This window comes from Oncorhynchus kisutch, linkage group LG16, assembly GCF_002021735.2.
Source record: "Oncorhynchus kisutch isolate 150728-3 linkage group LG16, Okis_V2, whole genome shotgun sequence".
Classification (NCBI taxonomy): domain Eukaryota; kingdom Metazoa; phylum Chordata; class Actinopteri; order Salmoniformes; family Salmonidae; genus Oncorhynchus; species Oncorhynchus kisutch.
The window spans coordinates 15,359,028-15,386,181 of NC_034189.2; the positions used below are offsets into that span (position 1 = coordinate 15,359,028).

The following is a 27,154-nucleotide window of genomic DNA, read 5'->3' on the forward strand; positions in this document are numbered from 1 at the left end:
CAAAACATTCAAAGGCCCTTTTCTCAAAAGTGAGTTTACAAGTTTATCAATTTTCAATGCAGAATTACTTTCCCATTGTTCTTCAAAAATGCAGTGTATGATATACCATTTTGTAGCTACGAGTCTCTACTTTTTACCAATGTAAAAAACCCAATTTTAAATGTTCCTACATAAGACCAAATCCAGGTGGTGAGTCACATATGACACCAATGTTGATGAAAATTTGCAAATCAACTTGATTGGAGTTACACAAGTTGAATCAGGTGTGCTAGCTCTGGATATAAATAATTTACATGAAACCGCCTAGGGTCCCAATGGAGATGTTTGAAAACCACTACTCTACTGTACTGTGCTGTCCAAACTTATGAAACGTAGAGGTCTATGATTGATTCAGATTTTATTTGTTTGGGCCAAATCATGGTCAGTTCGGATCAAATCTGAACCATTTGTTCAGATTTGGGCCGGATCAGAACAAAAATCAATGTCCGTGCACGAGATTCCCTAAAAACACGAATTAGATTAAGGTTAGGGAAAGGGTTAGGGTAAGCACAAGTGCTCTTCTATCCTGCTACAAAAAGTAACTTGTATCGAAGTAGCTTGTTTCTAGGGAGTCCCGTCGTGGAACATTGAAATCAAGGCCGGTGGATCGCACTAAACAAAGAAAAGAAACAAGAAGTCCAAGTGGGAAGCCACTTGAGAGGAGGGTCTGGGAGGACTCCCCCTTATTTTTTATTTGATTTATTTCCAAATGCACACTGAGCCAACTTAGCCAAGTACTTTGAGAGTCACTTACAGGAACTGGTATGTGCTTAATGTAAAGCAGCTCTTGATATTCCTCCCCTCCCCTCTTTAAAGGGAGAATCTATATGTTTTGGATAAATGCAAATAGCCATTGCCCATTTTCCCGATAGCGATTGGACTTAAGCTCACGAGTGTGTTAACGATACAGCGTTTCTATAACTGCCGATGAACTCACATGCGTTTCCCAAAACTCCACATAGGGAGAACTTTCAATAAGTGTGTTGTTAGACCATGTGTCAAATACTAATAGGATCAAAAGAAAAGCAGCACTGCTCTTGGATCAGTGTTCTCAGTTCAAATCTAACGTTAACATTAGATACTGACAACAGATCAGCTCCTAGAAATAAATTATCACCTAAATCAAATATCTGGCACATCATTGAGCACATCATGAAATTGAGACAAAATTTGACAGTAGCCTACAATTAGCAAAATATAACTAAATTGATTGAACATTATGATTCCATTATGATTTAAATATATAGGCCGATGTAGCCTACTTTATATTTCAATGCGGTCATCTCGGTTTTCATTTGAAGCATATTTTTACCCTTTGCTTGTTTATTACAATTTCAAAGACAACTTTGTTTTGTAGTCAACTTCATTCTGAAGTTATCGGCAGTCACAGAGAGACGGATAAACATCTTGATTCTATGTTTGGCAGAGATACATTTTTTGGAACTAAAGTTATTTTTTCTCCAATGTAATCAGTTACTTTCCAACCCTGTGCATGTCTGCCCTGTTAATGCGAGGACATGAAATCACATCACGCCATCACATCCGTTGAGCTCTTAGGCAATTTGCAGCAAATTTTATTAGTGCAGAAAAACACAGTACAAGGGTGTACAGTACAGGGATGTTTCATGTGCATTCTCACTGCAAACACCATCTCTATATAATATATGTATATATACTATACCTCCCACACCCCTGGTAGTTTGAAACGCCAAAACACAGAATGGGGAATATTAGCAACAAAACAACAACAGAAAATGTATCTCATCACATGCGACCTCAAGTTGAAATACTCCAAATAAACCAAACAGAAGGGTATAGGTACCGTAGGTAGGTAGTTATCAACATAAATAAACCAAACAGACGGGTATAGGTACCGTAGGTAGGTAGTTATCAACATAAATAAACCAAACAGAAGGGTATAGGTACCGTAGGTAGGTAGGTAGTTATAAACATAAATAAACCAAACAGAAGGGTATAGGTACCGTAGGTAGGTAGTTATCAACATAAATAAACCAAACAGAAGGGTATAGGTACCGTAGGTAGGTAGGTAGTTATAAACATAAATAAACCAAACAGAAGGGTATAGGTACCGTAGGTAGGTAGTTATCAACATAAATAAACCAAACAGAAGGGTATAGGTACCGTAGGTAGGTAGTTATCAACATAAATAAACCAAACAGAAGGGTATAGGTACCGTAGGTAGGTAGTTATCAACATAAATAAACCAAACAGAAGGGTATAGGTACCGTAGGTAAGGTAGGTAGTTATCAACATAAATAAACCAAACAGAAGGGTATAGGTACCGTAGGTAGGTAGTTATAAACATAAATAAACCAAACAGAAGGGTATAGGTACCGTAGGTAGGTAGTTATCAACATAAATAAACCAAACAGAAGGGTATAGGTACCGTAGGTAGGTAGTTATCAACATAAATAAACCAAACAGAAGGGTATAGGTACCGTAGGTAGGTAGGTAGTTATAAACATAAATAAACCAAACAGAAGGGTATAGGTACCGTAGGTAAGGTAGGTAGTTATAAACATAAATAAACCAAACAGAAGGGTATAGGTACCGTAGGTAGGTAGTTATCAACATAAATAAACCAAACAGAAGGGTATAGGTACCGTAGGTAGGTAGGTAGTTATAAACATAAATAAACCAAACAGAAGGGTATAGGTACCGTAGGTAGGTAGTTATCAACATAAATAAACCAAACAGAAGGGTATAGGTACCGTAGGTAGGTAGGTAGTTATAAACATAAATAAACCAAACAGAAGGGTATAGGTACCGTAGGTAAGGTAGGTAGTTATCAACATAAATAAACCAAACAGAAGGGTATAGGTACCGTAGGTAGGTAGTTATAAACATAAATAAACCAAACAGAAGGGTATAGGTACCGTAGGTAGGTAGTTATCAACATAAATAAACCAAACAGAAGGGTATAGGTACCGTAGGTAGGTAGTTATCAACATAAATAAACCAAACAGAAGGGTATAGGTACCGTAGGTAGGTAGTTATCAACATAAATAAACCAAACAGAAGGGTATAGGTACCGTAGGTAGGTAGGTAGTTATAAACATAAATAAACCAACAGACAGAACTTAAACATCATCAATAAATAACACATCAATAATATATTAATTCAATAATTAAATATAGACAATATAATGTTTTGATTAATCCTAACCACAAACAGAGAGTTTGCTTGGGGGAGTAAATCTGAAATGACACCCTATTCCCTACATAGTGCACTTCTTCCTGACCATACTATTCCCTACATAGTGCACTTCTTCTGACCATACTATTCCCTTGATAGTGCACTATGTACTGAAATGCACTGTCTAGGGAACGGGGAGTCATTTGATACGCAGATTCCTTGAAATGATTGGTGAGGTTTCACTTTAGGATGGTCTCCTTACTAAACTGGGTTAGTCTACTATTGCTTTAAGTCACTACAGAGTACACCGACAGTAAGGACATATAGGCAACTAGAACATGTGACTTACAGTCATATAGGGGTTGGATGAACAGTCTTCGGTGAGATAAGTATGTATGGGTCTAATGTTAAATCCAAGTTGTATTTTTGTGTATATCCAAAAATCCATGTTACTAGCATACTTCTACTGCTACCTCCTTAGTATATCGTAAGTAAGCCTTGTCCAAGCCAGAACAGCCCATAAGGCAGGAGCATATCTCCTGTTTCTGTAGCATGAGGCAGCTTCATGTGCAAGTACACCCCCTAAACAGGACACTACTTGTGCTGTGCAGTAATATATTGGCCAAGCATACTTAAAACTATGTTCACAGGAGGTTGGTGGCCCCTTAATTGGGGAACGACTGGAGCGGAATTAGTGGAATGGTATCAAATACATCAAACACATGGTTTCCACATGGTTTCCTCATGGTTTCCTCATGGTTTCCACATGGTTTCCTCATGGTTTCCACATGGTTTCCACATGGTTTCCACATGGTTTCCTCATGGTTTCCTCATGGTTTCCACATGGTTTCCTCATGGTTTCCACATGGTTTCCACATGGTTTCCACGTGGTTTCCTCATGGTTTCCTCATGGTTTCCACGTGGTTTCCACATGGTTTCCTCATGGTTTCCACATGGTTTCCTCGTGGTTTCCACATGGTTTCCACGTGGTTTCCTCATGGTTTCCACATGGTTTCCTCATGGTTTCCACGTGGTTTCCACGTGGTTTCCTCATGGTTTCCTCATGGTTTCCACATGGTTTCCTCATAGTTTCCACATGGTTTCCACATGGTTTCCATGTGTTTGCAATTCCATTTGCGCCGTTCCAGCCATTATTATGAGCCGACCTCCACTCAGCAGCCTCCTGTGTTCTAGTATGGATATTGGGACACACATTGTTTACGGGATGTGCTATTTTGCTATAAGGGTCTATAGCTCTTGTCAAGAATTAGGTCACTAGGGTTTTGGAGGAGAGCAGAATTGTTTACTTAAAGAGATTCTCCGGTACTTTTGTATACTTTTTAGTCAGTCTTTCTGAAAGTAGCGCTCACGAGTCAAAAGTGGTCCCCTAAAATGGTGTAGTATGTCACATATGTGCAGATATGTGCACCACGTCATTGCTCTTTCTCTCGTTCTGCTGTGTGTGCATCTTGCTAGCTGTCACTCAAATGGTGAGGGGCTGAAGTTCGTTGGCTAGAATGTGAATTGCTAGAGGGCTGGCCCAATTGGGGGAAAATGTAGAGAAAATGGCGCACCACAGCTTCCAAACAAACTAGGGACTTTGTGGCTAATTGAGGTAAAACAGTAATTCTGCTCATAGATTATGCATGTATAAACTACACATTGACACATCCAGCCCAAAGCGCGAGGTAAAAAAAACTAAAAAACACTTAGTAGTCGCCAAAGTTCCGGAGCATGTCTTGAAGACATCTCAGACCCACTCTATATACCCTATCTAGAATCCATCATTAATTCCATTCAGAAACACAATCACCAAGACAGGCTTTCATCACATCATCCATTTAGTCACAGTAGCACTATGTTCTTGATAATCCTACAATATTTGGTTGCCTTTAGGGGAAGAAGTGGAAAAGGGTCCGGTTAACAAAGAACTAAGATGACTACAACCCAGGTTTTAAATGGGGCCATCTCTGATTCAATAGAACTAACTAACTAGCTCTGGGACCATAGTTATCAAGCGTCTCAGAGTTGGAGTGCTGATCTCAGATCAGGTCCTCTCCATGTCCATACAGATCAGATTCATTATGATCTAAAAGGCCAAGCTGATCCCAGATATGCATTCCTGTTCTGAGTGAGCTCCGACTGACAAGGGGCTCTTAGAAAAAGTCTTAAGTAAAAAATCCATATGTAAGAAATAGTCCAAGATAAGGGTAAATGAGAAAAGGCTTAGGAGGGAGGAGAGAGGAGGGGCGGAATGATATTGCTTGTGCTCGTTTTGTCTTAATCTGCTCTGTCCTTGAAATAGAAAAGAGGTTACATTCCAATAATAATACTATGAATCAGTAGGGAGATTAAAGCGTAAGGAGTACAGAGGTCTGGGCTTTCAGGAGCAGTCCTGTGTGCTACATACGAGGGGAGGGGATGGAAAGTGGGAGTGGGTTTAATCATTGTCCAAACAGGCAGAATGATTAGTTCTGTGCGTAGGAAATATGTGTGTGTCCGTGTGCATGTGTGTGTGTTTGTTTGTGCAGACTTTTTCACTGTCAAGTGCAGTCAACATTTTGTCGTTTTTTTTGCGATTGTGTGCTCCGGATTGGGCATATAATTGCTATTTTTATATATGGGTGCTGTGTTACTGTGTTGTGGGGGCGTTAGTATGCAACTCTTTTACCTCTCGCTCCTCATTCCTTTCTCTCACCTCATTATCTCTCTCTCTCCCTCTCTCTCTCTTTCTTTCTCTTTCCATCTCTCACACCCCCTCTGCCAGTCTGTCTGTCTCTGTGTAAACTGAGGGGTTTTAGATCAGGTCATATGTCGGTGCTGACACTTGGTCCAGAGATGTTATCAAGTGTTTATTTAAGGGCCTGAGGGTCTCAGGTTACAGCAGAAAGAACTCTACACCACTGCTAGGCTGACCCACAAGAATACAACATTCAGCTACAACCAGTTGACCAAGACCTTTCCAAAAATATTTCCCTAAAGGGACAGACTGGCTCAGGTATTCCGAACACACCGGATAGTTATCTATCAGCGGGTTAACCTTATACTCTCTTTCCTGGAGGGTTATCTGACCATCTCTTGACTGATATTGATATTGTTTTTGATGAGCCAATGAAAGCGTCAGTAACTGGATGTTGGATGGAAAAAGGCTCCTATGTACTCTGTATGTACTCTGTGGAGTTTCTAATGGTTACGTAAGTACAACTGAGTTTCCTGTCCGTCTGTCCATCATCTCAGCGCGTCCTCTCATGAGGTCAGAGCCACTGAGTCCAGTGATCGGATGTCTGGCCTACATCGGAAAAAGAATGGAAAAGAAAGGAAGAGAGATACAGAGCCCTTTAAAACTACTTACAGCTGCCTAAAACATGAGCTAGTAACTCTGCCTTTCATATTGAGGGTACCACGAAAACACACACACACACACATGCACGCACACACACAGAGAGAGAGAGAGAGAGAGAGATGTTAAATGAATGAAAGAGAGCTGGAAATATAGTATGTGTTTTTTACATGTTGTGTGTGGCAGCCAGTTGTGTTTGTTCGGTCAGAGGACTTTGTTCTCTGTTTTCAAGGGGAACAGTTTTCCTCTCTCTTGGGGGTTGGGGGGCATGGGGATATGCGGCTGTGCAGTGGGAGTGGTGGGACGGGGTGCGTTTGGGAGGGAGGGTGCAGGGGGATTCATCAGGATATCTGCAAAGGTGGTGGTGACTGGGGTTATTGGTCATGCCAGATTATAAATTATGTTTTAACATATTCTCTCTTCTCCTCTCCTTTCTTCTCCTCTCCTTTCTTCTCCTCTCCTCTCCTCTCTTCTCCTCTCTTCCCCTCTCCTCTCTTCTCCTCTCTTCCCCTCTCCTCTCCTTCCCTCTCCTCTCTTATCCTCCCTTCCCCTCTGGTCTCTTCTCCTCTCCTTCCCCTCTGGTCTCTTCTCCTCTCCTTCCCTCTCCTTTCTTGTCCTCTCCTCCCCTCTCCCTCTCTCACAGTGAAGATATTGGTTGGTTTTATAATTTGCGATGACACAATTCCTAACTTCATCTCCCCTCTTCCTCAACGTCTCCACCCTCACACCACCCGTCCTCCTCCATCACTATTTATCTGTTCTGCAGATTTTTTTCTTTTTTTTCTTCTTTTTTGTCTTTCTTTCTTCTCCTTCTGTCACTACTTCTTGTTCTTCTTGAAGCGTCTGAACTGGTTCTGGATGGCGAGTGCTGCTTTCTCCGTCTCTGGCGCTTCCAAGTCGATGTCCACTTCCTCTTCCTCCTCCCCAGTCGCTGGGGCCTTGGAGTCAACCGCCTTCTCTGGATTGGACAAATCAAAAAGGCATTGATTTCAAAAGGGGATAAGTAACAAATACGTGTACACACACACAGTAGCGATGTTCCCACATCCATGTTCATCTTTACCTGGTTTGGCCTGGCCATGAAGGACAGGACAGCGGGTAAGTGTTTGGGGTGACTTAGTGTGTTAGTGTCTCTCCATCGGGCTGCTATAGGTCACAGACCTCGGTTCAAACACTATTTGAAATCTGTCAAATAATTATAAGTGTTTACTTTAGCCTGCCTGGAGTGGCAGTTGGGAAGGGTGTGGAATTTTATGATTATTCTGTCAGTTCCATTGCGCCAGGCAAACTCAATATAGAACAGCTAAAGTATTCAACATTATTTGGTCTGGTAGCTTCAGCACTACTTTGACAGAGGTGGCAGAGGTGCAGAGGAGAGAGGGAGAGAGGGAGGATGGAATGACTGTTCTAACAGTCCAAAGTGGCTGGAGTGACAATGTACTTCTAGACAAACAAACTCATCAAATATATATTTAGTGTCTTGGAGATGGAGAATACAAACAAAGAATTAACGAGGGGCCAAATATGGAGGTGGAGATTTAGCTTATGCATTCAGCCCCAACAAGATATCACAGGATGCGTCCCAAATGACACAATTTTACCTTTTTAGTGCACTACTTTGTCCAGGGCCGATAGGGCACAGGGTGCCATTTGGGAGACAACCCCAGTGAATCCAGACAAAATTTGAAACATTGGGCCAAATATGGAGACTTAGTTTATGCATTCACCTGAAAAAAGTAATCCCAAAATTAGGAGAATGTGGCCTTCAGCCGGGCTAACAATGGCCATAGCAGGCAAAACCTACACTGAAAGGCTAGCATGTCGGTGCTACACTTACAGATGAGAGAGAGAGTATGACAGACAAGGAGAAAGAGACAGAGACCAAGTTTATAGAGTGTGCAGTCTAAATACACTGTGAGACAGACCTTTGTTGTCTGAAGCAGGCGCCTGGCTGCTGTTGGGGTTCCCAGTGGATCTGAGCTGCAGAGAAGAAGAGAAAGAAAGAAGAGGTGTCAACTACAACAGAATTCTTCAACTAACACACAGTATCACCAGTATCAACTACATAACCAGTATCACTTCATAACCAGTATCACTACATGACCAGTATCACTACATGACCAGTATCACTACATAACCAGTATCAACTACATAACCAGTATCAGTACATAACCAGTATCACTTCATAACCAGTATCACTACATGACCAGTATCACTACATAACCAGTATCAACTACATAACCAGTATCAACTACATAACCAGTATCACTACATGACCAGTATCACTACATAACCAGTATCACTACATAACCAGTATCACTACATGACCAGTATCAGTACATAACCAGTATCAACTACATAACCAGTATCGACTACATAACCAGTATCACTACATAACCAGTATCAGTACATAACCAGTATCACTACATAACCAGTATCAGCAGTAATACCTTTATCAGCAACACAACTAGTGCCAACTACAAGTAACTGCCAAAATAAAGGAAACACCAACATAAAGTGACCTAATGGAGAATTGGGCCACCACGAGCCAGAACAGCTTCAATGCATCTTCACATAGATTCTACAAGTGTCTGGAACTCTGTTGGAGGGATGCGACACCATTCTTCAATGAGAAATTCCATATTTTGGTGTTTTGTTGGTAGTGGTGGAAAACTTATGCTCCACTCCAAAATCTCCAAAAAGTGTTCATTTGGGTTTAGATATGGTGACTGAGACACACACACAGACATTACTTGCCTAATTAACTAAGGAACCTCAAGTGAACTGCACTTTCTTTCAATAAACTTTGTATCCTTCATTTACTCAAGTGTTACCTTTCTTATGGCAGTTACCTGTACATTACCTATGTAGTTGCCAGTATTAACTGACTGAATACAAGAGACATGTACGAGGACAGACAGTCCTCTTGGAGTGGGTAACAGGAGTGTCTGTGAGAGTGACATCCTCTTGGAGTGGGTAACAGGAGTGTCTGTGAGAGTGACATCCTCTTGGAGTGGGTAACAGGAGTGTCTGTGAGAGTGACCACCTCTTGGAGTGGGTAACAGGAGTGTCTGTGAGAGTGACATCCTCTTGGAGTGGGTAACAGGGAGTGTCTGTGAGAGTGACATCCTCTTGGAGTGGGTAACAGGAGTGTCTGTGACAGTGACATCCTCTTGGAGTGGGTAACAGGAGTGTCTGTGAGAGTGACATCCTCTTGGAGTGGGTAACAGGAGTGTCTGTGAGAGTGACATCCTCTTGGAGTGGGTAACAGGAGTGTCTGTGAGAGTGACATCCTCTTGGAGTGGGTAACAGGGAGTGTCTGTGAGAGTGACATCCTCTTGGAGTGGGTAACAGGAGTGTCTGTGACAGTGACATCCTCTTGGAGTGGGTAACAGGAGTGTCTGTGAGAGTGACATCCTCTTGGAGTGGGTAACAGGAGTGTCTGTGAGAGTGACATCCTCTTGGAGTGGGTAACAGGAGTGTCTGTGAGAGTGACATCCTCTTGGAGTGGGTAACAGGAGTGTCTGTGAGAGTGACATCCTCTTGGAGTGGGTAACAGGAGTGTCTGTGAGAGTGACATCCTCTTGGAGTGGGTAACAGGAGTGTCTGTGAGAGTGACATCCTCTTGGAGTGGGTAACAGGAGTGTCTGTAAGAGTGACATCCTCTTGGAGTGAGTAACAGGAGTGTCTGTGAGAGTGACATCCTCTTGGAGTGGGTAACAGGAGTGTCTGTGAGAGTGACATCCTCTTGGAGTGGGTAACAGGAGTGTCTGTGAGAGTGACATCCCCAGAGACACAATGGAACCAGAGAACATAGATGGTTTAACAGTTCAAGAGAATGTTTTTTCCCTCTCCTTTTCCCTTTAATCTCTTTAGTGTGTGTGTGTGTGTGTGTGTGTGTGTGTGTGTGTGTGTGTGTGTGTGTGTGTGTGTGTGTGTGTGTGTGTGTGTGTGTGTGTGTGTGTGTGTGTGTGTGTGTGTGTGTGTGTGTGTGCGCACATGAGTGTGTGGTTTACACATGAGGCCCTTTCCCTCAAGCACATTAAAAGACACCAGACCGTCCTGGCTGACCCCTCCCTGTGTGTGACAAGTGACCTAATTTTATGATCTCTATTTCTCATCTCCCCTCTCTTTCATTTCCCATTTCACTCTCATTATCTCTCTCTTTCCCTCTCTCTCTCATCTTCCGCTATATCTCTCTCATCTCCCTCTCTCTCTCTCTCTCTTTTTCTGTTTTAAGGTCTCCTCATTATAAGTACTGTGCTTATGTGCATACGTCTCGGGCAGGGAGAAAGACAGGGAGAGAGATAAGGTGGAGAGGGTGGATACAGAGAGATAGCGCATCTGCTGTGTGTGTGTGTATTGTGTCCCCGCGTAACCCCAACATCCTCATTATGCCTTGTGATGCAGGCACGAAATGGATCGTGCATAAAACAATCTCCAGCTAAGCGTGAGGTGCAAACATGAGGCCTGCCACTCCGGCCTTAGTGATGAAATAAAATAATAGTTAGTGTGAGACACCTTAGAGATCGTAGAAACTCATGTAAATGACAAAGACTGAGTTTGTGTATCATGGAGAGAGAGAGAGAGAGAGAGAGAGAGAGGGAGAGAGAGAGAGAGAGAGAGAGAGAGAGAGAGAGAGAGAGAGAGAGAGAGAGGGGGAGATGGAGAGATATGGAGAAAGAGATGGAGGGAGAGAGAGAGATGGGGAGAAAGAGGGATGGATGGATGGATGGAGAGAGATGGAGAAAGAGATGGGGGGAATGGAGAGAGAATGTAAGCGTTGGTTAGAAAGAGAGTACGAGCGGACATACAGAGGCTTTCAGACGGCATTAAATCGGCCTTTCACTGGAAAAGCACAGCTCTCATCAAAAACATCACTGCTCTATTCCTGTACTCGCCTCTCACTGACTCTCCCAATCACTGTCAGTGCTGCGGCGGATGAGAAAGGGAAGGAGGGAGGGAAGGGAGGAAGGGTGGCGGTAATAGCAAGTGTGAAAGAGACACAGGATGCTTAGCTGAAGAGGGAAAAGCACCCTTGGCTTTGGAACGCGTATCTGCAACAATGTCATAATGTTATATCATCAGTCTGTGTGTGCTATAGGTCTTAAGCTGACAACCATTATCTAGTATGAATATAAATTATGTTGAAATAGATACTGGTATAGATTTGGACCAGTATAACAGAGTATGATAATCTGGTCTGTTAGTGTCACTAAGCTATAGCTTTATGTTCAATATCCTCCATCTATTCTCTATCGTTCTCTTCTTCATTGTCATTCCCCCCTTCTTCCCTCTCTGACTGACAGACACACACACACACACACACACACACACACACACACACACACACACACACACACACACACACACACACACACACACACACACACACACACACACACACACACACACACACACACACACACACACACACACACACACACACACACTGCCTGGAGGCAATGGTTGTCTCTCTATGCTGTGTTGTTCCTCTCACACTCTCAGAGGAGACAAAAACTGACACACAAAGCAGGAGAGGAGAGGGGCTTGAGCGAGAAAGAGAGTGGGGAGAGAGAAGAAAAGCAGGCATCTGGGTTGCAGAGAGGTGGCTTTGAATGACGAGCTGAGAGAGAGAGAGAGAGAGAGAGAGAGAGAGAGAGAGAGCACACAGGGATGGGAATGGAGAAAAAAGAGAGTAAGGTTGAAGAGTGAAAAGAGAGAACTCACACGATAAACACATTCCCACTGTGAATAGACCTCCGTTTTACCTCTTCTCCTCCCACTCCTCTTCTTACCCCCCACACTCTCTCTATTACACACACACCCTCTCTCTGCTACATTCTCATCTTTACATGGATGGCTGGCTAAAACTCAAGTGAAGATGGCACTCTCTCTCCCTCCTCTAACCCATGAATATATAGACATGAAGCACAGAGAAGGTCAAAAAGAGGAGAGGGAAGGGAAAGGTGAAACGAGGGAGGGAGAGAGGGGTGAGAGACAGATTGCCTGGGAGCTGCTGTAGGTGTTGGAGAGAGAGAAAACGAGAGACAGAGAGAGAGAGAGAGAGGGAGAGAGAGAATGGAGGAAGGAAGGAGGGAGACAGCAAGTGGATGAAAACGGAAGATTCCTACTTATCGAGACAGACGGTTGGGAAAATGGAGCCGAGGGATAGACAGACATCGCTTAATTTTCCCCCCTGCCAACATGCTTTAGCCGGACAAGATTTCTATTCTAGGAATATACTATCTCTTTCCATCAAGGTTTCATCAGTTTTCTACTGTATGTTGTAAAGCCTTTTATCTTTCAGTCCCTTACTTCTCACTGTTTGACACTGACACTGTCTCTGCATCCAAAATAGCACCGTATTCGCTCTTTAGTGAGCTACATTTGATCAGGGGACTAGTGCACTTAATAGGGAAGTTTGTATGGCCATTCGTCCTAGCTCTATACTGTCTGTATTCATCATTCTGTGTTCAGTTATCTGTCTGTATGGCCATTCGTCCCAGCTCTATACTGTCTGTATTCATCATTCTGTGTTCAGTTATCTGTTTGTATTGCCATTCGTCCCAGCTCTATACTGTCTGTATTCATCATTCTGTGTTCAGTTATCTGTCTGTATGGCCATTCGTCCCAGCTCTATACTGTCTGTATTCATCATTCTGGGTTCAGTTATCTGTCTGTATGGCCATTCGTCCCAGCTCTATACTGTCTGTATTCATCATTCTGTGTTCAGTTATCTGTTTGTATGGCCATTCGTCCCAGCTCTATACTGTCTGTATTCATCATTCTGTGTTCAGTTATCTGTCTGTATGGCCATTCGTCCCAGCTCTATACTGTCTGTATTCATCATTCTGTGCAAAAATCCGGTAACCTTCCCAAAATGAAAACCAAAAGTAATAATCCTAAAAATTCTGGATACAAGATTAGCAGAATGGGGAGGGAATAAACAGGATTAAAAAGCAAACAAATGGGGGTGAAGTTACCAGAATTCTGCAACCCTACACCCTGTGTTTAGCTGTGTTAGTATGGCCATTTGGCCCAGCTCTATACTGAATTCATAATCCAGCCGGCTGTTCATGGGGATGTAAACTGTCCTCCACCAGCTGTCTGTCTGTCACTCCTCCAGACTACATACTGGACTGCTGTATGTTATCCTCACTGCTCCCAACTGCACTTAGCCAGATGGACACATACACACACACGAGCACAAGCACACAAAAACTTGTATCCACCTAGCTGTTTTCTCACTGCTGAAAATGTCATTCTGAGGGACTCCAGTCCTCGCTTTTATTTTCCATCCTGAACCACTCTGACCGTCTCTATATGAACCACTGACAACTTGGAAGGAAAATTATTGAGGATAATAGCGGACAATAATGCCATTCCTATTTGCCACATCTTCAAATTAAAATCAGATCAAATCAAATTGTATTGGTCACATGCTTGTTTTCCTAGCTCCAACAGTGCAGTAGCATCTAACAATTCACAACAGTCCACAGAAATCCAAAAGTAAATTAATGGAATTAAGAAATATATAAATATTAAGATGAGCAATGTCGGAGTGGCACTGATTAAAATACAGTGGAATTTAGGCCTCCCGGGTGGCGCAGTGGACTAAGGCACTGCATTGCAGTACCAGCTGTACCACCAGAGACTCTGGGTTTGAGCCCAGGCTCTGTCGCAGCCGGCTGCGACCGGGAGGTCCATGGGGCGACGCACAATTGGCCTAGCGTCGTCCGGGTTAGGTAGGGTTTGGCCGGTAGGGATATCCTTGTCTCATCGTGCACTAGTGACTCCTGTGGTGGGTCAGGTGCAGTGCTCGCTGACCAGGTCGACAGGTGCACTGTGTTTCCTCCAACACATGGGTGTTTCAGGGTTGGATGTGTGCTGTGTGGCTTGGTTGGGTTGTGTTTCGGGGGACACATGGCTTTCAACCTTTGTCTCTCCCGAGCCAGTATGGTAGTTGTAGAGATGAGACAAGATAGTAACTACTAACAATTAGATACCATGAAATTGGGGAGAAAAAGGGGGTAAAATCAAAAAAAAATATTTGAGTAGTCGGGTGGTAGCCGGTTAGTGATGGCTGTTTTGATTGATTGTTTTTGGTCTGATGGCCTTCAGATAGAAGCTGTTTTTTAGTCTTTTTTAGTTTTTTAGTCTCTCTGTCCCATTTGATGCACCTGTTCTGACATCACCGAGTGGTTGATGTCCTTGATGATCTTTTTGGCCTTCCTGTGACATCGGATGCTGTAGGGATACTGGAGGGCAGGCAGTGTGCCCCAATTGATGCATTTGGTGGACCACACCACCCTCTGGAGTGCCCTGTGGTTGTGGGCATTGCAGTTGCAGTACCAGGTGGTGATACAGCCCAACAGGATGCTCTCAATTGTGCATCTGTAAAAGTTTGTGAGGGTCTTAGGGGCCAAGCTGAATTTCTTCAGCCTCCTGAGGTTGAAGAGGTGCTGTTGCGCCTTCTTCACCACACTGTCTGTGTGGCTGGACCATTTCAGATTGTCAGTGATGTGTATGCCGAGGAACTTGAAGCTTTCCGCCATCTCCACTGTGGTCCCATCGATTAGGGACGATTTCAAGTTTTCATAACAATCGTAATCAGCCTTTTTGGATCCTGATTATGGCCGATTACATTGCAATCCATGAGGAGACTGCATGGCAGGCTGACCACCTATTACGCGAGTGCAGCTTCAAAAGGACCTTGTGGCTGCAAGGAGCCAAGGTAAGTTGCTAGCTAGCATTAAACTTATCTTATAAAAAAGAATCAATCTTCACATTATCACTAGTTAACAACACATGGTTGATGATATTACAATGAGGTGCCTGTTAATTTATCATCGAATCACAGCCTACTTCAACTTGATGATTTAACAAAAGCTCATTTGCAAAAAAAGCACAATTGTTGCAATATTGTACATAACCATAAACATCAATGCCTTTCTTAAAATCAATACACAAGTATAGATTTTCTAAAACCTGCATATGTAGTTAAAAGAAATTCATGTTAGCAGGCAATATTAACTAGGAAATTGTGTCACCTCTTGCGTTCAGTGCAAGCAGAGTCAGGGTATATGCAGCAGTTTGAGCCGCCTGGCTCGTTGCGAACTGTTGAATGGCCATTTATTCCTAACAAAGACCGTAATAAATTTGCAAGAATTTTACATAATTATGACATAACATTGAAGGTTGTGCAATGTAACAGCAATACTTAGACTTAGGGTTGCCACCCGTTCAATAAAATACAGAACCGTTCCGTATTTCACTGAAAGAATAAACGTTTTGTTTTCGAAATGACAGTTTCCGGATTTGACCATATTAATGACCAAAGGCTCATATATATATATATATATATATATATATATATATATATATATATATATATATATATATATATATATATATATATATATGTGTGTGTGTGTTCAGCAGGCTCGTAAGCATTCATTCAAACAGCAGCTCCTAGCAATGCTGGGATGTACAGCACTGTTTATGTCTTCAAGCCTATCAACTCCCGAGATTAGGCTAGCAATACTAAAGTGCCTATAAGAACATCCAATAGTCAAAGGTATATGAAATACAAATGGTTTAGAGAGAAATAGTTCTATAATTCCTATAATAACTACATCCTAAAACTTCTTAACTGGGAATATTGAAGACTCATGTTAAAAGGAAGCACCAGCTTTCATATGTTCTCATGTTTTGAGCAAGGAACTTAATTGTTTTTACATGGCACATATTGCACTTTTAACTTCTTCTCCAACACTGTGTTTTTGCATTATTTAAACCAAATTGAACATGTTTCATTATTTATTTGAGACTAAATAGATTTTGTTTATGTATTATATTAAGTTAAAATAAAAGTCTTTATTGTTCATTCAGCATTGTTGTAATTGTCATTTACTACAAATATATATATAAAAATTGTCCGATTAATCGGTATAGGCTTTTTTTGGTCCTCCAATAATCGGTATCGGCGTTAAAAAAAATCATAATTGGTATACCTCTAATGTGGATAGGAGCATCTTCAATCTAAGCCTACTAGAAAGCGTGTGCCCTCAGGCCGGGAGGAAAGAAAAAGTAATTCTGCTACCCAAGATAGCCGACCAATCAGCCTGTTACCAACCCTTAGTAACCTTTTGGGGAAAATTGTGTTTGAGCAGATACAATGCTATTTTACTGTAAACAAATTGACAAAAACTTTTAGCAGGCTTATAGAAAAGGACATTCAACAAGCACAGCACCTACACAAATGACTGATGATAGGTTGAGAGAAATTGATGATAAAAAGATAGTGGGAGCAATTTTGTTAGACTTCAGTGTGGCTAGTCTGATGATGGAAAAACGTATGTGTTACTGCTATATTGTGGATAAAAAGCTACTTGTTCTTTAATAGAAGCCTCTTCAACATAATCCAGGTAGAATCAGAAATTCCCCAGGGCAGCTGTCTAGGCCCCATACTTTTTTCAATCTTTACTAATGACATGCTGCTGGCCTTGAGTAAAGCCAGCGGGTCTATGTATGCGGATGACTCAACACTATACACGTTAGCTACTACAGCGTGTGAAATCCCAGCAACACTTAACAAAGAGCTGCAGGTAGTTTCAGAATAGGTAGCAAGGAATAAGTTAGTCCTGTATATTTAAAAAACTAAAAGCATTATATTTGGGACAAATCATTAATTAAACCATAAACCTCAACTAAATCTTGTAATAAATCATGTGTAAATTAAGCAAGTTGAGGTGACTAACCTTCTTGGAGTAACCCTGGATTGTAAACTGTCATGGTCAAAACATGTTGATACAACAGTAGCTAAAATTGGGACAAGTATGTCCATAATGAAGCACTGCTCTGCCTTTTGAACAACACTATGAACAAGGCAGGTCCTACAGTCCAGGTGAGTTTTGTCTCACCTGGACTTCTGTTCAGTCGTGTGTTCAGGTGCCACAAAGAGAAACCTTGGAAAATTACAATTGGCTCAGAACAGGGAAGCACGGATGGCCCTTAAAAGTACACGGAGAGCTAACATTAATAATATGCATATAAATCTATCATGGCTCAAAGTGGAAGAGAGATTGACTTCATAACTACTTGTTTTTGTAAGAAGTGTTGACATGCTGAATCCACCGAGATGTCTGATTAAACTACTAGCACACAGCTCAGACACCCATGCACACCCCAGAAGACAAGCCACCAGAGGTCTATTCACAATCCACAAGTCAAGAACAGACTATGGGAGGCGCACAGTACTATTTAGAGTCATGGCTACATGGAACTCTCTTCAACATCAGATAACTGATGCAGCAGTAGAATCAGATAAAAAAAAACAGATCAAAATACACCTTATGGAACAGCAGAGAGTGTGAAGAGACACACACAGGCATAGACACACATACAGGTGATAAGACACACTGTACACACATGTACACATGGATGTTGTATTGTAAATATGTGATAGTGGTGTAGTGGCCTAAGGGAGCGCACTACATGTATAGAGTAAAGTCTTATGAAATGTCATATTTTAAATAGTTTGTAACTGCCTTAATATTGCTGGACCCCCGGAAGAGTAGCCTTGGTAGCAGCTCCTTAATAAAAACAAACACAAATACTTCATAGACCAGTTAGTCAACACTCAGTTTCTTATCTTTTAATAGGTCTAGCTCTCCATACTTAAGCAATGAAGCAAGCAGAGGACAAACTGCATTGCCTTGCATAACGTAATTCAATATTCAGATATGGAGCATGTTAAGGACGGCCACTCTGATACACTCTCCTCCGCTACTTAATTTCTAAACATTACAAATAAACACAAAATAATGTCCTTTCTTTCTTTTTTTTTCTATAATCACAACTTGCCATTATTCTATTTCTATATCTGATGCTGCCATATCATCACCTGATCTCTCTCTCTCTCTACCCCCTCTCTCTATCTCTCTCTCTACCCCTCTCTCTCTACCCTCTCTTTCTATCTCTCTCTCTTTGTCTACCCCTCTCCCCCCACCCTCTTTCTCTCTCTCCCTCCCTCCCCTCTCTCTCTACCCTCTCTTTCTATCTCTCTCTACTCCCTCTCTCTCTCTCTCTCTCTCTACTCCCTCTCTCTCTCTACCCCTCTCTCTCTACCCTCTCTTTCTATCTCTCTCTCTTTGTCTACCCCTCTCCCCCAACCCTCTTTCTCTCTCCCCCTCCCTCCCCTCTCTCTCTACCCTCTCTTTCTATCTCTCTCTACTCCCTCTCTCTCTCTCTCTCTCTCTCTCTCTACTCCCTCTCTCTCTCTCACTCTACCCCTCTCTCTCTACCCCCTCTTTCTATCTCTCTGTCTTTGTCTACCCCTCTCTCCCTACCCCCCACCCTCTTTCTCTCTCTCCCTCCCTCCCCTCTCTCTCGCTCCAGGCATCAAGATCTGACGATGACTTTCAACCAACGCTCGCTACCTCGCTCTCCAACCAGAAATATTGGCCCTCAATGTAAACTATTTCCAGTTAATGGTTTTATGTAAGTACTGTAAGTAGGTGGATGGAAGGGAGTCTATTGGGTAATGTACTTCAAAAATACACTGACACCTGGGAGATGGAGGATTATGTCTGCGTCCCAAATGGCCCATAGGACAATGCTCAGGAGAGATAGAGAGAGAGACAAGCGAGAGAGAGACAAACGAGACAAGCGAGAGAGAGACAAACGAGACAAGCGAGAGAGAGACAAACGAGACAAGTGAGAGAGGGAGACAAGCAAGAGAGAGATTTTGTAACCTTACTCTGTGTTCAGCTGTGTGTTACAGTAGTATGGCCATTTGGCCCAGATCTATACTGAATTCATAATCCAGCCGGCTGTTCATGGGGATGTAAACTGTCCTCCACCAGCTGTCTGTCTGTCACTCCTCCAGACTACATACTGGACTGCTGTATGTTATCCTCACTGCTCCCAACTGCACTTAGCCAGATGGACACATACACACACACGAGCACAAGCACACACACAGAGGAACAAAAGCACGCAAAAACGTGGAAACACACACACTGTTCTACAGTATAGGCCTTCTGTATCCACCTAGCTGTTTTCTCACTGCAGAACATGTCATTTTGAGGGACTCCAGTCCTCGCTTTTATTTTCCATCCTGAACCACTTTGACCGTCTCTATATGAACCTCCCCATAGACCAGTTAGTCAACACTCGGTTTCTTCTGTTTTAAAAGGTCTTGGCTTCCCCCTTTCTCTTCATAAGAACAAACTGTTCTTCATTGCCTTGCATCATGTAATTCAATATCCAGATATGAGACATGTTAAGGACTGCCACTCTGATACCCTCTCCTGTACTTTCTTTCTGAAGATGTCAAATAATACAAATCAAGTCCTTTCCTTGTTGATCTCTAATGACAATTTGACATTTTTCTCTCTCTCAATCTGATACTGCCATGTCATCACCTGATCATCTCTCTCTCTCTTTCTCTCTCTCAATCTGATACTGCCATGTCATGGCCTGATCATCTCTCTCTCTCTTTCTCTCTCTCAATCTGATACTGCCATGTCATGGCCTGATCATCTCTCTCTCTCTTTCTCTCTCTCAATCTGATACTGCCATGTCATGGCCTGATCATCTCTCTCTCTCTTTCTCTCTCTCAATCTGATACTGCCATGTCATGGCCTGATCATCTCTCTCTCTCTTTCTCTCTCTCAATCTGATACTGCCATGTCATGGCCTGATCATCTCTCTCTCTCTTTCTCTCTCTCAATCTGATACTGCCATGTCATCACCTAATCATCTCTTTCTCTCTCTCTCTCTCAATCGTATACTGCAATGTCATCAGCTGATCATCTCTCTCTTTCTCTCTCTCAATCTGATACTGCCATGTCATCACCTAATCATCTCTTTCTCTCTCTCTCTCTCTCAATCTGATACTGCAATGTCATCAGCTGATCATCTCTCTCTTTCTCTCTCTCAATCTGATACTGTCATGTCATCACCTGATCAACTATTTATCTTTATATCTCTCTCTTCCCTCTCTATTTCTATCTCCCCACCCTCTCCCTCTGTCTATCTCTATCTCCCCACCCTCTCCCTCTCTCTCTCACTCACTCTATCTCTATATAGCTCCCTCTCTCTCAATTGCTCTTCATCACTCTTTCTCTCATACTCTTCTTTCACTCTCTCTATCTCTACCCCTTCTCTCTTTCTCTCCTTCTCTCTCTCCTTCTCCAGACGTCAAGATCTGATGATGACTTTCAACCAACGCTCGCTACCTCGCTCTCCAACCAGAAATATTGGCCCTTAATGTAAACTATGTGCAGTTAATGGTTTTATGTAAGTACTGTAAGTAGGTGGATGGAAGGGAGTCTATTTGGTAACGTACTTCAAAAATAGACTGACACCTGGGAAATGAAGGATTATGGATGTGTCCTAAATGACACCCTATTCCCTACGAAGTGCACTACTTTTGACCAGCACCCACAGGGCTATGGTCAGAAGTAGTGCACTATGTAGGGAATAGGGTGCCATTTGGTATGATGTCTGATGATGCAGTTTGAAACGGTGAAATGGAGAGACAGGGAGGGAGGGAGGGAGGGAGGGAGGGAGGGAGGGAGGGAGGGAGGGAGGGAGGGAGGGAGGGAGGGAGGGAGGGAGGGAGGGAGGGAGGGAGGGAGGTTTGAAGAGAAACAGACAAGGGGTCTTAAAGAGGAGGAGCATAGGAAAGAGGAGAGAGGGAAGGGAGTGACAAAGGGAGAGAACAAGAAAACATGACAGGTTTGACTTTAGACATTTAACTGCCCTTTATGGATAATTTTTTTCATTTTCATAATTTTCACAGCATGTGTTGGTCTTTAATCGAACCACGAATACCACTCTACATCTCTAAGAAAAACAGCACAGCTAAAGATATATTGGAGGGGATAAAGAATAGACCCAAAGCATATGCAACCTGTTATACAAGGCCCACAAATGCATGTATTGGTACAACAAAAGAGACATTACTGTAAGAATAATAATATATACAATACTATTCAAAAGTTTGGGGTCACTTAGAAATGTCCTTGTTTTTGAAAGAAAAGCTACTTTTTTGTCCATTAAAATAACATCAAATTGATAAGATATACACTGTAGACATGGTTAATGTTGTAAATGACTATTGTAGCTGGAAACGGCAGATTTTTTATTGAATATCTACATAGGCGTACAGAGGCCCATTATCTGCAACCATCACTCCTGTGTTCCAATGGCACGTTGTGTTAGCTAATCCAAGTTGATCATTTTAAAAGGTTAATTATGTTAGCACAGCGGAAAACTGTTGTCCTGATTAAAGAAGCAATACAACTGGCCTTCTTTAGACGAGTTGAGTATCTGGAACATCAGCATTTGTGCGTTCGATTACAGGCTCAAAATGGCTAGAAACAAAGACATTTCTTCTGAATCTCGTCAGTCTATTCTTGTTCTGAGAAATGAAGGCTATTCCATGTGAGAAATTGCCAAGAAACTGAAGATCTCGCACAATGCTGTGTACTACTCCCTTCACAGAACAGCACAAACTGGCCCTAACCAGAATAGAAACTGAGCAAGAGGACAAGTACAATACAGGGTCTAGTTTGAGAAAGAGATGCCTCACAAGTCCTCAACTGGCAGCTTCATTAAATAGTAACTGCAAAACACCAGTCTCATCGTCAACAGTGAAGAGGCGACTCCGGGATGCTGGGAGCACACCAGGGCCTCCCACTCCTATTTCTATTCTGGTTAGAGACCGTTTGAGGTTAGTTAACACAGTGTCCAAAGAAGGGTAAGATGTATACAGAATGGCATCGTCTGCGTAGAGGTGGATCGGGGAATCACCCGCAGCAAGAGCAACACCATTGATATATAGAGAGAAAAGAGTCAGCCCGAGAATTGAACCCTGTGGTACCCCCATAGAGACTGCCAGAGGTCCGGACAACAGGCCCTCTGATTTGACACACTGAACTCGAACTGAGAAGTAGTTGGTGAACCAGGCGAGGCAGTCATTTGAGAAACCAAGGCTGTTGAGTCTGCCGATAATAATACGGTGATTGACAGAGTCGAAAGTTGGCCGGGGTTGGGGTAACCAGGAGGAAAGTATGGCCAGCCGTAGAGAAATGCTTTTTGAAATGTTCGATTATCATGGATTTATCGGTGGTGTGACCGTGTTACCTAGCCTCAGAGCAGTGTGCAGCTGGGAGGAGATGCTCTTGTTCTTCATGGACTTTTCCAACTAGTCTAAAGAAGGACAGTTTTATTGCTTCTTTTTGCTAACATAATTGCAAAAGGGTTTTCTAATGATCAATTAGCCTTTTAAAATGACAAACTTGGATTAGCTAACACAACGTGCCATTGGAATACAGGAGTGATGGTTGTTGATAATGGGCCTCTGTAGCCGTTTCCAGCTACAATAGTCATTTACAACATTAACAATGTCTTCACTGTATTTCTGATCAATTTGATGTTATTTTAGTGGGGGGAAAATGTATTTTTCTTTCAACAACAAGGACATTTCTAAGTGACCCCAAACTTTTGAATAGTAGTGTATAAGCCTACAGGAAGGCTTAAAACCCGCATCGGGTCCATGGGAGGAGAGAGAAAGAGGAACTACCCTCCTCAGCAGTAAAATGTCTTTATTTATAGATAGAAATAAAGGGATTATCTCCCTGTCGGGGAAGAGGGAGAAAGGAGAAGAGGAGGGGACCGAGCGAAAAGCCAATAATATTCTAACATCCCAGTCAAGAAGACGAGAGGGGGAGAGATAGAGTCAGGAAGCCAGAGAGATAAGGGGGATAGGTTGAGAGATGGAGGGGGGATTGGCACTTTTTCACTTTTTGCCTCAGTGGCTGGAGGATTGGCCTCGCGCTGCAATTAAGACCTGCTAATTAGCCGCACATGATTAAAATAGAACGTGTTTAGTGAGGAGGAAACCTGCTAACTGTTAATTGCAAGCATGTGTGCGTGTGTAGGCTGCCTGCAGGCACTTGCGACAGTTGCGCAAATGTAATTTCTTATATCTATCTGTGCTACATCCTAGTCTATATAATTGTATATTTTATGAATAAATAAATATCACTCACAAATTCCAACGAGTCTGAACTTGACAAGAGAGGCGACAAGTACAAAATGAAAAGAAAGTCTTCAAAACAAGCAGCTGTGTCAATTCTGGCGCCAAACATAACTTACATAAGGCAACTCGTTTCATTGCATGCTACTCAACTCTTGTCTTCAGAGGCTTGCAAATGCGCCGCGCATATTGGCGCTCCCGGATATGTGCGCACGAGTTTTAACTTGGCTGTACAGTATGTTCTCGCGCTGTTGCTAAGGGGAATATTGTGTGGTTTTACTAAAGGGATGAAGAATAGCAGGAACACCATAAAACATGTCAGCCTTGGGTGGAAAGTAGATTTGAAAAAAAGATAAAGCCGACAGGGGGGTCGCGAAACGGTGACAAATAGAAGAGCCATCTGTCCACACTACTTATCCAACACAACCAACAAGAGCACCAAGTGGCACGGAGTAAGTTAGCCAACAGTGCGACTGCAGTGCAGGGCCCGTATTCACAAAGTGACTCAGAGTAGGAGTGCTGATCAAGGTTCAGATCCCTCCCCCTGTCCATATACACTGAACAAAAATATAAAAAGAGCATTGAAATGTCTGGGTCCCATGTTTCATGAGCTGAAATTGAACATCCAATACATTTTCCATACACACAAAAAGCTTATTTCTCTCAAATGTTCTGCACAAATATGTTTACATCCCTGTTAGTGAGCATTTCTCCATTGCCAAGATAATCCTTCCACCTGACAGGTGTGGCATTTCAAGAAGCTGATTAAACAGCATGATCATTACACAGGTGCTCCTTGTGCTGGGACAATAAAAGGCCTAAAATGTGCAGTTTGTGCACAACACAATGCCGCAGATGTGTTTGGAGGGAGCATGGAATTGGAATATCCACCAGAGCTGTTACCAGAGCATTGAATGTTAATTTCTCTACCATAGGCCACCTCCAATGTCATTTTAGAGAATTTGTCAGTACATCCAACCGGTCTCACAACCGCAAGCCACATGTATGGCCTTGTGTGGGCGAGCAGTTTGCTGATGTCTATGTTGTGCTCCATAGTGGCGGTGGGGTTATGGTATGGGCAGGTATAAACTACAGACAATGAACACAGTTGCATTTTATCAGTGACAAATTGAATGCACAAAAATACCGTGATGAGATCCTGAGGCCAGTTTTGAGGCCCATTTTCTTCAAAGGTATATGTGACCAACAGATGCATATCTCAGTCATGTGAAATCCATAGATTAGGGCCTAATGCATTTATTTCAACTGACTGATTTCCTTATATGAACTGTAACTCAGTAAAAACAAGGAAATTGTTGCATGATGCATTTATATTTTTGTTCAGTATAAAATTATTTATTAAAATCGAAATGGCAAAACCGATTAATAGTGTCACTAATAAGTATTGTGATTATTGCTCTTAATAAGTTGTAGGCAAACTTTGAAAGATATGAATAAGTGTAGTTCAAGAACATTTCAAACCTGAATTATGTGGTGGCAGGGTAGCCTAGTGGTTAGAGTGTTGGACTAGTAACTGAAAGGTTGAAAGATCGCTGAGCTGACAAGGGAAAAATCGGTTGTTCTTCCCCTGAACAAGGCAGTTAACCCACTGTTCCTAGGCTGTCGTTGTAAATAAGAATTTGTTCTTAACTGACTTCCCTAGGTAAATTAAAGGTAAAAAAAAATATCTCTAATACGTGAACATACAGTATATGATCCTATATAAACCATTAACTAAAAGTGAGAAAAAAACCAGATTCACCAAGAACCAAAGCAAACTTGGCAAAAAACTATCATATTTGGATATTTCCCAAATGGTATTCTCTATTTAGTGCACTATTTCGACGAGGGCCCATTGGCACCCTCCTCCAGTCCTATGAGCCCTGGGAATAGGGTGCCACTTACAAGTCTGAAACATTATAAAGGGTGTCCAATTTAGTCTCGATTACTGTAGGCCTAAAAATAACATGTTGAATAGTCAAATGGCAAATTACATTTACTTCTTAATAAATGGATTCCAGAGACAAAATGGGTAGAGACAAAACAGGCAGGCTAAACCATAAAGACTAAAGTTTATTTGATCAATTGGAAAATACATGGACGTGCTACATCATGGTTTAAGTCCATGATAGACCGCGTAGTCATATAGCCCAGATGGTTCGTAATAAAATCATCTCTATTCCAGAGAAACAGGTGTGTCTGACATCTGCGTGACAATTCACACCGGCGGCGGAGGAGACTTTTGCCACCCATCACTGGGCTTGAACGGCTGTTCACAATGCCCATCGGCGATGCAGGCCTCGGTAGTCTACAACGTAGAGCCGGTAACAGCCAGGTATTTGTGTGCGGACGTCCAGTGATTCTCGCCTCGCGCTCTCGGTACTGTGCCAGTTTGATTTGGGACCGGAGCCAAACAATAGTCGCAAGACTTTTAAAAATGTTTTTACCGCACCTTGCATGGGTTGCGGCCATGGGGTGGAGGTGCGGTGTGTCATGGTGGTATCATCTTAAAGATACTCAGATAGACAGTTATGTGGGCAGGGTAAAAATGAATACGTTCCCATGTTAAAGTGAATAAAAAATTGGCTATCATTTCCATCCAAGCATAACCATGGGATTTATTGAATGGTGCGGATTTAATAACAAATGGGAGTTATATTGTGCATTCTCATAGCGCATAGCCTTAAACCCAATCAGTACAATAACGGCAGAATAATAATAATCACCTCATTAATATATTCTAACAACAACTGCGGCTCCAACTGTTAGAAACAGATATAGTTGATCTGCACACCTACCTCGCTCATGTTGAGTACGTGCAGTGGGGAGAGAGTTATTCAAACAAGTGACTTCTTCACGTTTTTATAACCGGTTATACTGGCAGTTTCAACGGTCTCTTTCCTTGGAAAAACACTTCAGTCGATCAAAGGTTTTAAAGAGAAACTAAAAGGATGCGCCAAAGACAGAAGAGTCGGGTGTAGAGTGGAGTAAACGGACTCCGTCTCAAGCAGACAGTCTAGGATACAGCAGCATGGACAGTGCAGTCAGAGCAAGCAGTGCGGTTTTGTGCAACAGAGAACGTCAGAATCTTCGGTACCTCTCTGCCTCCCCCCACCCTCTCTTCTACTCTTTCTTGCTCGCCCACTCAAGAGCGCTCTCACCCACTCACTGGAGACTTGCCCTTGTGCCAACTGAGCGGTGATGCGCTGACGCTTACTCCTGGACATGAATCTTTGAATAAATCACTTGGGAATAGATAAAGTAACATTTCTAACAAAACAATTAAAACTAGAGAAGTTTGATCAGATTTTAATGTAAAAATTACACCATTTAGATGAACTCCAAAAATGCGTCATATTTAATGACTGGTGCATGCGCTATGAGAAGCATAGATCTCAAAATAGGCCGACATGACATCATCAATCGTCGTATCATATTTAATGATATACAGTGATGCTATCTAATATATGTTCTGTTCATCCTATGTCAGGAAAATGTGTGGGTACCTGACCATTAGACCTACATTGTGCTATCGTTCCCCTCTGAGGAATGGGAACCACACATT

General features: G+C 42.4%; 1 long non-coding RNA gene across 1 annotated transcript; it reads right to left on the reverse strand.

Annotated features, from left to right (window-relative positions):
* Positions 1–1,580: 1,580 nt before the first annotated feature.
* LOC109906377 (uncharacterized) lies at positions 1,581–26,970 on the reverse strand. Its single transcript, XR_002257390.2, has 3 exons — positions 26,388–26,970; positions 8,462–8,516; positions 1,581–7,494 (listed from the first exon to the last, which is right to left on the reverse strand). It is a non-coding gene; the product is annotated as an uncharacterized LOC109906377 (long non-coding RNA).
* Between the last annotated feature and the right edge of the window lie 184 nt (positions 26,971–27,154).